This window comes from Stegodyphus dumicola, chromosome 4 (genome assembly GCF_044657685.1).
Source record: "Stegodyphus dumicola isolate Sdum_Otavi_A_Nest chromosome 4, ASM4465768v1".
Taxonomy (NCBI): Eukaryota; Metazoa; Arthropoda; class Arachnida; order Araneae; family Eresidae; genus Stegodyphus; species Stegodyphus dumicola.
The window spans coordinates 159,597,219-159,610,853 of NC_140771.1; the positions used below are offsets into that span (position 1 = coordinate 159,597,219).

General features: G+C 32.0%; 1 protein-coding gene across 3 annotated transcripts in view; it reads right to left on the minus strand.

Annotated features, from left to right (window-relative positions):
* The window catches only part of LOC118194746 (band 4.1-like protein 4A), a 342,463-nt gene that overhangs the window by 154,203 nt on the left and 174,625 nt on the right, over positions 1–13,635 (minus strand). Inside the window, exon 1 of one of the 3 annotated variants that reach the window (XM_085815673.1) lies at positions 3,070–3,182. The exons of the other annotated variants lie outside the window; for them this stretch is intronic. The gene's annotated coding sequence lies outside the window, so the exon portion shown is untranslated. Of the gene's footprint in view, positions 1–3,069; positions 3,183–13,635 lie in introns of those variants that run through there. 3 annotated transcript variants of the gene reach the window in all.

Below are 13,635 nucleotides of genomic sequence, written 5' to 3' on the forward strand. Positions count from 1 at the left end.
TATAAAAATAATAAAAAAAGGAAATTTTTTAAATTTTATATCGAAAAGTTTTTAATTACAGAATAATTTAAAATGTACCTTTAATAGAAAATAAATCAATGGAGAGAACGTTTAAAAATATCCGCCTATTTACTAAAACGATACAGAGGAAGTTTAGTAAATATTATACGTAAAAATCTAAAATTCTGAAAATTATTTTCTCTATAACATTTGATAAAAATATTTGAGTAAAATTTTTTACAAGTTCCAGACTTATTTTCTATCAGAGCGAGATAGAGAGAAAATTAAGTCGAGAATTAACGTATGTATACACTAAACAATACTTATAAACACATACCTTCGCTCCCAAAATTAATGCTTAGAGCAGTAACGAAGTAAAATTGTTATCTAAACCCACAGAAATTGCAATAAGCGTACACTTTTTTGTTGAACAATTCTTCCGGACATCAGGAAAAAGATTTTCCGAAGCTTTGAATTAAAACATATCACGAATTTTTAAGTTTAAATTTGGAAGTTAGGATTCAAATGATTGAAAAAATGCGAAGATTCGAGTTTTCGAAATTTGAAGCTTTTTAAAGATTTGTAAGATTTGAAGATTTGAACAAATGTCCCATTAAGTATTAGTATTGTTTTTGGACTCTTCCTTTGTTAGAACAACGCGACGCAAAACAATTTCGTACCAAATTATTAATGCGCCAAGTTTGGTATTACAACCAATGTTAAATTAAGTGTGTTGCTTTTGGTTCTTATAACGTTTAAGTTTTCAAGGTAAGCATTGTCAATAAAATTTCTTAAAACGAATCATTCCATTTCCTTTTCAGTCTATTGAAATATATAAGAGAGTTATATTTCTTATGTTTAGAAAACTTACACGATGACTTTACCACATGGTGATACAGGTACTGCTCCGTGATGCCACTGATCCAGTGAAGCGTCTTACAGGGGCTCCATGGTATCTTTCCAAAAACGTTTTATGCAGTAGAATTTTGAAGAATGTGTTCATTAAGATAAAGACTTGTTTACTAAAATTATTGGCCCCGAATATCTTGATCTTGTATCAAAATGTAGTAACAATACTGTGGATCTTAAATAATGTTTAAGGAAGTTTGTAAAATATTTTCGAAATTCGAGTTTTTTAGTACTAGTTTAGTCGAGTTTTTTCTAAGACTTTCGTAGTTGGTGCTTGTAACAGGTCAAGATAACAGGTGTGCCCCTTTCGTGTCTGAGGAATATATATTTTCCCAAAATAAAAGCTAGGGAAGGGGCCGTGCATGTTTCAAATATGAGCTGCTTTAATCGGGGGTCAATGAGACATATTTTCCCGTTTATATTGATTAATTCGTAATTTCTTCAGCTTTGAGGTACAGAGTTCGTTCTGTCAAATATGAATTTTATTCCTTAAATACGACTATGGCTAAATTACGTTCGCAATTTCGGAATTCGGTATAATATTTTCCAAGGCAGTTGACGTTTTCGTTTCCGCATTCTCTGTCCATCCAATCGAAATTTCAATTAAAAATGAGCTGATGACATAAGTATGTTTTTTTCGCTGAACATATCAAGTTAGTGGATATAGCTTTCTAGGTACCTCATTGGCGTATATTGTCATCTAACCGAAAAAGTACTTTGTTGTTATTGTTGTCTTGTCTATATTACATGGAAAAATGTTAACCAGAGCCTATTCCAAAGAGAGGTTGGACTTCTATTTCCCACCCCAATTTTGAACGAGGAATTCGGCGGTCTCCTATCCTTCTCCCCTTCCACCAATCCACACGAGACGACTTTTGGCTCGCCGCATATTTAGAGAATACGTTTACAAACATCCATGTCTTCTCTGAGATTCGAACCCGGGCCCTTCGGTACCGTAGTAGGCTTCCTTAACCACTACACCGTCTGGGCGACAAAAAGTTCTTTAATTTCTTAGATTAAAACAAGCAATTAGCCAAGAAACGCACTAAAATGGCGCTGGCGAGTGGTTTGAGATTTGAAGAAGGCCTCACCTTAACACAGCAAATTTAAAATCGATTTGGTTTTTGTTGAGTTTGCTTTGACTAATGTTACGCACGGTAATAATGACTGCCCATATATTACTCACCCATAACCTTAAATGACATGATTTCGTTCTTTCATGCATTATACTTTAACACCGTTTTGATGGTGAGGGTTTCAGACGTTAATGGTTATACACTGAGAGCTTGAAAGAACCCCGCGGTATGATTTAATATTTAAATTACGGTCTTTTGAAAGTTCTTTTCACCACAAGAGCCGAAAAGGCCACAAATGACGAAAAATCTACTTTCTAGAAAAGAAAAAGGTCTTTCCCACTTTTTTTTAAAAAAAATCTGAAAGTTTAAAACTTTCCAGCTACTTTTAATTCAAATATGCTTAAAAAATGGCGCTTTGAAATACAGCTCTGCGGAAAGATTTTTCTGAATTACATATGTTAATATACACTTAAAAATATTTAAATATGAAAATTACAAAAAATTTCTGAAAGATTTTAAGTACTTTCATGTATAGCAACAGCTTTCGTGTTTGTTAGGATTCATCATCATGTTTCAAACAGCTCTAATAGATCTAGATAACAAATTTTATAAAAGGCTGTGAGAGTAGTTTTGTATCATTACGTTAGAAATGACTTTTGATGATGTCAATTTTCGTCTCCTTTATTATATGCTGGAAACACAGAATAAATCAGTATTATTGTTTTGCGATTTTAACGATATGTGGATTGAACGATGTTTTTGAATAATATGTAGTATGAAAGTGATAACAAGTAACGTTTAAATTTCAAAGCATTTGGGACAACAATGTAAGAACATTAACTAATATGGATTTATTAAATATGGCAAAGTACGCGAGAGTTATTTGTCTAATGAGAAATATTGCAGTAGTGTCATTTTAAACTATTATAAGACAATATATATATATATATTACAAAATGGATATGTTAGCCAATAAGTAGTACTTTGTTTTATTAATCTATAGCTACTTTTTCACTTTAAAGCGAAATGCTGCAAATAGCATAATATAATAAGGAGTCAAGTAGAGAAAAGGAAAAATCTCAACCAGTTTCTTTTATCAGCCGTTTTTCTTTCAGCATTGAGGCAGAAAAATTCTATTTCGAATAAATATTTTCTAAATTTCTTTTTTCTTTCAGTCCCATGCTATCCAGCTTCATGGATGCAGATGTGCATGCACCAGCTCTTCTTCTCCACACGTCTAAAAAGGCACGGAAGTTTTCTTTGAGAATAACAAGGAAATGTCATTGAGTATACAGAGTTGCACTAAAAAAACGAAAACTGTTCACTTATCCAAGTTATACATTCAAAGCCGAAGTTATAGCATCAATACAAATATTTTTTAGTTTTTTAGATCAACTAATATTTTAAGGCTATAAATTACGCATTGATATGTAGAGAACTGAGGTCTTGAACAACAGAAACATGAATGAATATTATGATAATTAAAAGGATGGGATTTAAGATCAGCACAAATTTATGTTACATAAATGCGAAAATTAGAATGACAGTTATGGCAGAAGTACATCTCTATTTCGTTGTGTAAACTCCACCTAATACAAATTATGGGAACGATTGCTACCTAAAAGGTAATCTTAATATTCATAAAATATACCGCTTTTAAGGCAATATACGACAAAAAAATCTATCAAGTTTGTCTTGGAAATCTCATGCTTTTCTATGAGCGTATGCTTTATGAAATTCCTAGTTTCGAAAAAATTCGGAGATATTTTAACATTTCCCATCTCCATTTTTACTGTGCTTTTGACTATCAAATATATTAATAAATCATTGAAAGACCTACTTTACATTTTGTTATATTACTGTATAAAAACTATAAAACATTCTGATATACTATATTGCTAACAATACACGTACGCGTTAAAAATGTCTATACAAGTTTCTGACAGTAAAAGTATCTCTAATGTCTCAAGTCCAACAAGCACTTATACAAGTATTTGTATACATTTCACTTTTATCATTAATAGGCATTATTTAAACGATAATTTGCATAAAAACATTTATTTATTTTGTGATTTTTTTAACCTCGTTGGGTCTTATGCTACGGTGATATATTTAAATTTTATCTTTTATTATTTTTTACTCTCATCGCAGTGCTATGTAGGTATAAACGATGAGAAATGCTACTGATTATCATTCTTAATGTAAGGCACTTGTTTAGGTTATCGTCCATTTCTTGCTCAACCCATTACCTGCTCAACCCATTACTTTGTATTACCTGGTATTTTCTCAAATGCCATACCGTATTTCTATTCGCGTAAAGATTCTGTTAATAGTTTATCCCCTCATTTTTGTCTTCATAACCAGAAAGTATTTTGTAAACGGTCATTTTATCCTAAAAGAGAGTACGGCAGATTGCACTGACTACAGCTAATTAGACATTTAGAGATACACTTTCGACAGTTTCGTTCTCAGTCGATTTTTGTTTGGATTAGTTGGATTCTTGGAGATACGGCTCAATGTTTATGTGTTTCCTTAAGCAGTGGAAGCCAGTTTCTCTGCATATGAGGGAGAACTCGAGATATGCATTTAGGACCTCAAGTCTCGCAATTATATATATTCTAAATTTCAAACCATCTTTCTAAAGCTTTTCGAAGCTTTACATAAACTAAGCGTAAGACTATGCAACAAGGAAAATCAAAATGTAATTTGTAGTATAGTTTTCAAACATTTATATCCTTAGATTTTAAGATTTAAATGTTATACATGTTAACGAGATCATCACGGGCATTCATGCCAATTAACAAGTTTAACAACTTAATTGTTAAGGATAAAGTAAATACAGAAAAATAAATACATCAAGGAATGCGCGGTCAACAACAACAATAAAAATAATGATAATAATACATTTTATTAACTTTGTTTCAGATCGTGGAACACACAGGCACATGTGGATCATGGCTGTCAACTCGTTAATATAATGGAAGCCATAAAAAGTGCCTTTTTTATTACTGACGAAACTGAAAGTTTCCAACAGAAGTTTATGGTTATTTATACTTTTAAGACGAGAAATAAGATGATAAAATGTCAGTATACAGGAGCATATGACTTCCTTACTACTTAAGTTAGATACCTTACCTATATTATTATATAGATATACTAAATTACCCCAGAGTCATTAATGACATTATACTACAGTATAATGCTTAATCATCCAAAATCTAAATCTGCGACAGGCACAAACAAAATAATCAATTTTTTTATAAAAGAAAATGATATTTATGCCCTTCTAATAAATTTCGAAGGTAGTTAAAATCTTCTGCCGACACTTTTCTCTAGTAAATAACCTTCAAGATAGTAGTATTCCTGAATATGCTATCAAGATATCAAAAATGCACTAATTTCGAAATAACCGAGCAGTTTACCCAAAAGAACTATTTATAATCTTGCCGTAATAAAATTGTTCTAGGGCTCGCTTATAATTTCCTTAACAATATGTGTGTCGTGACATTAGAGAAACTTAAGAGCTTCAACCTTTGATTTTCAATATTCTATATTCTTTCTAATATGCTCTAAACTGCATATATTCTACACCTCGCCAAAAGCGCAAAAATCGATGTTTCAAGAAAAATATGTTAAAGGTTTGGCATCCCTTTTGTTTTGAGATAAGTGAATCGTGCAATAATTCTCATTCATTTGTATCGCAGAATATGAAATTTTTACTTCAGCCCAGAATAAAACATAAAAAAGGAACATTAAAAAGTGCGAATAAAAATAAAGAGAAGAAACAGATTCTTGGTTTCGGTACTGTGTCAATTGCATACAATTTTGAATATTTTTACTTATGTTTAACACAATTTGAGCGTTCTTCCAAATTTTAAATTGTGCGAAAATGCTTTCTGCTTTTGATCTGGTGCAATATCCCCCACCCCTGTACGTTTTCCATTTTGGCTACACAAGTGGAATACTATAGGGGATTTAAGTAAATTCTCAATTTATCTTACTTTCTTTGTTTTCATATATGCGGAACATACGTATAATTAATTTTTGCTTCTTATGTCTGAGAAGCGGAAAAGAAAATTACAGTCTTTTTGAATTGGCTTATTCTCCTTTTACTTCTTAAGATTAATGGAAATGGACTAACTTCTGACTTCTACATTTTTGGCACTTGTAATGTTAAAACTTTGTTTTTTATTATCGGATTTTATCTCTAGCTTTTATTGATAGCTAGAGATCCTTGTTTTTCTTGCTTAATGAAAATAATTGCCAGTCTTTTTAATTTCCTCTTAAATATCAGCTCTTGTTCTTAAAGTAATTTTCAGACTAAGATAGCAGTCGCTTTTCTTCTATAATTATGTGATACGTATACGAAAGGTGGTTACAATGAGCACTAAGGGACCGATAAAATTTCCATACCACATATAAGAATCACTCCTTGTGTTCATTAAGGTTTAAATTCGCGCAGAAACATGTGTAAATTAGACCAGTATACTTTTTGCTATTTTCAGTCATGGTCTAGTTCTCTCCGTAGACAAGTTTCACTATTTATACAGGAAGGACAATTTTTAAACTCTGTAATCTATTATTTAACTAAACTCATTAAAATATACATAAAGGACATGTAAATAAAATATAATTTGCATATATCCTAGACTATATTGCACATTTATCCTTCATACAGAACGCGTCAAAATCAACAGACGCTTCAGAAAATAAATAGAAGGGTAATTGGGGGGGGGGGGGGAATCTGAGAGGTTTCAGATTTTAAATTACGTCCAAAGGGGCGTTCTTTTTAACATGTTGTGTGTTACCTTTATTTATCAAATATCATTTTCTTCACACTTAAACCATAAAATTCACTTCAAGAGCAATGTCGCAAAATAATTTTAAATTGAGCAGTTCTTTAGAATTTCCGATACACAGTCTCACGCGCTGGAGATAAAAATATTTTTTCTGTACAACGTTGCCATTCCTCGCTTTGAAATCCTTGTGTTTGTTAATCAAAAATTCGTTAAAGTTTTACAAAATATGAAATTGATAATAATACAAATTCCAAATTTCAAATTTGGGCTTCCAGATGCCCATATTCGCAGTAGGATTATGCCATTCAAAATTGGATGGCTCTCGGTACCGTTGTTTTATCACAATGCGAGGAAACATACATACATGCATTTATGCAGATTCTTCATTATTTAATTTTTTCTAATATAATACAGGGCGATCATATTTGGTGGACACAGTTTAAAAAGTGAAACGGGCATTCAGACTGATTCGGCGCAAAACGAAGACAATATTTTCTCAGGGACAAAGCCCCTTTCGACTGATAAAAACACATATTTCCTCATATACATTTAAGACAACGGTCCTGGATTTTTTGCAGTAATATCATGTTTTGGATATCACGCAGAACATAGGAACGTGACCCATCTTGCTGTTAAATGCATTTTTGCACAGACAGATAGCACAGATAGCACAGACGTCTCTGCATTTTGAAATACCGACTGAGGAATCTGTTAATTACTTACCCGAATCCAGGTCTTAAATATAACAATAATGGTACAACGAATGTGTATCTTATGTGTTATCTTTAAGGTCGCTTTAAGTAATGAAATGCGGCTAAATCAGGTGACAGGGATCATTTGGCCGGATCAACGCGCCTACCTTCGCAGATGATAACGCATTAAATGCGGAAGATTGCTCATAACAATGACGAATGTAATATCGCAGAAAAAAATCTATATAACTTCACATTTTAAGGCACCTTTTTAATTCTGCCAAATCTCGTGGGTTTGGCGTGTACTGTTTAGATATCAGATAACCCCCAGAACCAGAAATCCTTTGCAATGGGTCGGAAAATTCTTGTGGTAAAAAAAACTGCAAAGTTATGGGAGCTGTCTCTGTCTTGAAACGTTGCACACGTTGAAAACTTGTAATTCCAATAAAAGTTTTTCCCTCCTCTTTTCTCTTGTGTTGTCATTGGTTCTTACCACGTTCTTCTTTGCAAATGTTTTACGTAGTCAATTTTTATCACGCGTTTATCGTTCCAAAGCTATTCGTGGTTTTTCAGAGAGCTGGTCAATTAGGGCAGGAAAAAAGTGGGTGCTGCCATTCAAAAATTTGGAAATTTTGTCACTATACCGTAACTATGAGAGCACTACTGCTTTAAATCATACCAATCTCGAGCGCACACCATCAGCTAACAAAATCTGAAATTCCATTTCAATTGGCTGAGCTGATACGTCCCTAGTCCTAGTCTACTAGTCCGGAAGTTTTTTTATCATCATCACCCTATAAATATTTGTAATCAGAAATTGCTTCATTCTGTTCTGATTTTACTTTATTAAGGTAAATTACTTTATTTTTTATTTTAGCATTTAGTTCAACTAAAATCATGACCTTATTTTTTTTAATGTTAAGTTATCAATATAACTTATGATCGGGTTTAAATGATGGTTGCTTTAAAATTTGATCCAGCATACGTTACAATTGGTATTTTTCATTTTTACTAACGACTTTTTATGCTAATTTTTTTTATATACTAGAAATATTGTTTTCCCCTACTAAAGCAACAATTCTTTTTCGGCTTCCGCCATGTTGCCTTTGTTTTGATTTACCGCTTTGTGGTAGATTATTTTTTTGTTAAAAATTGTTGTTATTTATTAAGCACTGGTCTGAGAAATTTATGAAAAAAATTTGAATTATTAAAATTAAAGCTCAAAACTGTAAAATTTATTTTGAAGTGGACGAAAAAAATTGTAGTGTTTTCCCTGTTGAAAAACTGCATTTTTTCATAATCACTTCATATCTTTTTTTTTTTTTTCTTTTTTGCATCTCTCATTGATGTGAATGGAATTATCATTTGGTCTTAATGCTTATAGGCATGCCAACCTATAAAATGAATTTTACAATTACGAGTTAAAACGAATTTTACAGTATTGCTTGTTTAAGAAGTAAATAACAATATTATAAAATGCGTGGCCAGAAATTTATATTTATTACGAATAAATATAAATTAGCGTTAAGAGTTTAACCTATCAATGGCTTTCCCTTCTGAAAGTCACTCCAAGCGTCATGAAGTTATCATAACTTAACTAAAAGAACTAACCAGAAGAAAAACAAAATTCTCAGAAGAAATAATAACTTCGCATGTCAAGTAACCGGTGCTAGTTCACGTGCCAAGATACCAGTATCCGGGGCGACAGCTCGAAAAATTAGAAAAGGGATACAATGTCCCATGAAGCGTTAAAAATGCTTTCCATACATGACTTTTATTTTCCACGGAAGTGCTCCAGTAACTACATGTTGTGATCAAAATTTGCAGTCATCCTTGAAAACTGAAAAAGTATATTCCTTTGTATGTGCACATCTTGTTGCAAAAAGATTCGATCGCCGGACTTAGTTAAAAGATCGAAATACACGCTGCCTGATTCCGATGGAAATACCACGCGCATCACGGACTACAGACAGGAAATCACTATTAAATGCTTTACCGGATTTAGAGCTGCCTGAGAAAAAGTGTTTAAACGGATTATGCATTAAATATTCTCTGCACTGTAGCCCTGAGTTAGAATTTTTATGGAATTTTTCCACGATGAATGACCGCCGCGTAGTTGTCTCCTGCGGTATTTGATAGCAGAGGAAAGATGTAAGAATTTTCTCTGAACACATTTTTCCTTTTGCTAGGAACAAAATGTTACGGAGAAATTTTCGTTTCATAAATAGTTAGTAAGAGCAGTGGTCTGAAAGAATTTAGCTTTGATGATCAGCAACTTGCATTGAACATTAAAAAGTGTAATTGCAATTTGGTGTAATTCTCTTTCAATTATTTAGAACTGGAAGAGAATCATAAAATTTCGCATTTTTACATGTTTAACGCAATGTGCTATGTAGAAATGTATATTATTACACTTTTATAACACAATTTTGTTGTGTAAAAATGTGTATTAAATTTTTATCTGATTTAAAACAATTTTATTTCAATAGCAAGACATAAATATTTAACCTGATAATAAGACCTAATTACAATACTAAAAATAACAAAAATAATAAACTGATAAAACTAATAAGTCATAAATTTGTAAATGTTTTGTTTCGGTTGTAAGAATTAAATATTTTAATAGATTGGGCTCATCGAAGAAAAATTACTCACAAAGTGTTTGTGCCTCGTCAACATATGTTTATTATTTTTGTTTTGATTTAGCTTCGACCTATGGGCGAGGGTGAACAATATTATCAGAATGTACTTTTAATGTATTTGGAGAAAATAGTTAAAAAAAGAACTATTCCGCATTTTAATACTTTAATAAATAAAATCATGCTTGAGAAAATGCAAGAACTCTAAGATTAATGGCTGTAAAATATTATAATAATAATATGCCAGTATTACTAATAAATAAATTAACATTGTTGTGTATAACTTTACAATTGTTCGCAACTGCTGTTGGAAGTTATATCTTCCAACAATAGTTAAGAAAAAATAACCATGAGGAATTAAAAATTTTTGTTTTTTTCCAAATAAAAAAGGGATATGATCCCTGCTGTAGGGAATCTTTCTGTTTCTTTTTTAAATTAATATTTTTCGGAAACAGTGAATAAGCTAAAAGCTAAAAACTTAAACAATCTAATTAAATCAACTAAGAAAAAGCATGTTCTGGAAGCTTCTCAGCATGCCAATTTGTGGTCGTTATTGTCATACTTAAACTGTACTAAGTGAACCAAGATAAACCGACCCCAAAGCAACGAACACATTAACTGTACGACGATATTATGTAAGTTCCCCATAAACTGAAGCGGACATGGGAGACTTTGCTAGCTTTGGAATCAATTTATACTGTTTCAACCTAAAACTCAACAATACATTAGGAGCAATATGACCTTTGAAATTTTGCAGTTTTTTCCTCCGTGTATTCTAAAATAAATTCTAGCTATTCCGTTTGCATAAACTTAATTAGGTAGTTTGCCGCCTATAAATTTTTGCTTAGAATTTTGATGCCATGATGATATATTGCTTTCTAAACAAAATTTTTTAAATGTAAGAAGCTACTGGTACTCTGTGCTTGGTCATGCAAAATCTGCATTTTCTCATTTATTATTTTTTCCCTTTTTTGTTCACCTTTCGGAAATCAGAAGGAAAAGCATAAGCAATGTATAATACTTTTGACGGTTGGGTTAGGTCAACCAGTTAAGGCAAAGCACACAAGGACTATTTACCTAAAGGAAGAGATACCTTCGTAAAGGATTTAATAAGGCAAAATGGCTTGTATTAGCGTTACACATGGGGAAAACACGAAAGCACATATGAGACAGCTTGTCCGCTAAGATACGAGTCCGTGTCGAACTACCAGTATCAACGCTTTTAGCCATTCGACGACTGGTGAGTAGCTCGTTTTGGAGAGAAAAGCTTACAAAAAAGACTTAGTGAACAAAAAAGCACATACAAGTGGATGCACATTAATGTTACTTATTCCATATTTCAACAAAAATTATTACTTTGAATTTTATTTGATCTACATGCAAAATGTATTTTACTATCTCTTCGTGCTTGGTATGTTGCTATCGTAAGATAAAGAATCTAACTCAAGGATGTCAAACTCGCGGCCCACAACAAATATTTTTGCGGCCCGACCAATATATCGGCTAATAATAAAATAACATATCGACGAAGAAAAAAATGAAATGTTTACTGCTAAGTAATTAACGATAATTTATTCAGTGTTGTTAGATTACTCACAGCGAGCTGACACACACACTACTTAAATTACAAATGCGTGTTAGTAGCTTGCGTTCAGTTACCTTCGGCTTTTGGGGGACACGTGCACTCAGAACTTGTACGCATCCCCCGATAGCCGAATGTGGCCGAACTCATGGTCTCAGTTTTCCAATCATAGTTTTGTACGATATAACACTTAACCGATTTAAATTTATAGTTACAAGGAAAAGATCATATCATTACGAACATGTTTGACATAATTAAAGCATTCAAATGTCAACTAGTTCTTTGGGAAAAACAACTTAAAAATGAAGATTTGACGCACTTTCCGACGTGCAGCATGAACAAATCAAGTTTAGATGATACTTGTTCGTATCAAAAATACGCAGAAAAAATTGAAAATTTAACAACTGAATTTGAAACGAGGTTTAATGATTTTAGTTCCCTCGAAGACAATTTTTTTTTTTTTTTTTGTTTTGTTTTCTTCGATTTTCTCAATAAGTATTGACTCAGTACCCAGCCATATGCAAATGGAGGTGATCGAGATTCAATGCAACTCAAATTTGAAAGCAAAATTCATTGAAGTGGGCGTGCCTGAATTTTACAAATATTTACCAGCCAGGTTTGAAAATACTCGAAAATTCGCATATGAAATTATTCCAAGTTTGGTAGCAGTTATCGGTGCGAGCAGTTATTTTCACTCATGAAAGGTAATAAGTCTCCTATTAGAAACCGTATTAATGATGCTCACCTTGGGTCAGCGTTGAAAGTTATCACTGCAAACAAAATTTCTCCCGAAATAGGAAAGATAATAGAGATGTCAAGTATCAGGACGTAAACATTAAATTTTTCTTGTTCTTTTCTATATATATATATATATATATATATATATATATATGTTTATTATTGTATTATTCGAAATAAATCTACGTTTCTATGAATATTGATTTTTTTTTGCGGCCCGCCTAAGTTAAACCTTGTTTGTTTGGCCCAAGTGTACCTATGAGTTTGACATCCCTGATCTAACTGATATACTGAAAAAGAGAAACCAAAGAAATACACAAGGCGCAGAATATGGGAGTAAATATGACATAATTTTTCTTTATTATTTATTTCATACAACAAAAAAAGGCTACATTATTGATTCTAATTTCATTTAAATTTAATTTTCTTTTTAACTTTTATTAGTTTTATTTTACAATTTTTTATTTATCACTTTCATTTCTTTTTTATTTTTTAAAATACTTTCTTGTCAGCAATTTTTTTAGGTTAATACGTATGAAGTGTACATTAGAAGTTCTTCATACTTCTCATATACTATGTTACTTCTGCAGATCAGTCAAGACATAGAACTCTACTGATGATGATGAAATTCAACACTTATTACGAGACTCATTTGATAAACAACACATTCCACTCCCCCCCCCCCAAAAAAAAAGCAATACTGAAGATGAAACATTAACTCATTACTAACATTATCAAGTCAAGGAATCTGATTAAATTGCGAAATCTCTTAAAATAATATAATGCTAAGAAACATTTTCAGGTACCACAAATGGTACATTACATTATTTTTGATGGAGCAAGTTTTACACCAAAGATTTAAATAAATGTTCAAAATTTATACAAAAGGCCACATCTTTTGGTACATGTATTGGAACATGATAGCGCATATATTTTTTTAATCTTATTTATGTGGTACAAAATTTAAAAATTATGAGATTCTCTTCACTATAGCATTTAAAATTTCGAGAGGTGGGAAGAGAATATACCATTAAAAGCATGCAAAAATATCTTCATCATGCCACTCCAGAAAAGCTGCAGCTGGGGCAGCAGTGAAAGGTACGGAGCAGGAAATGGTAAAAAAGCGCAATAAGCAATCTGTTAGTTTACGCAACGAGCTATAAATACCTCTCAGCTAGTCCGGAGATTCAAATATTACGA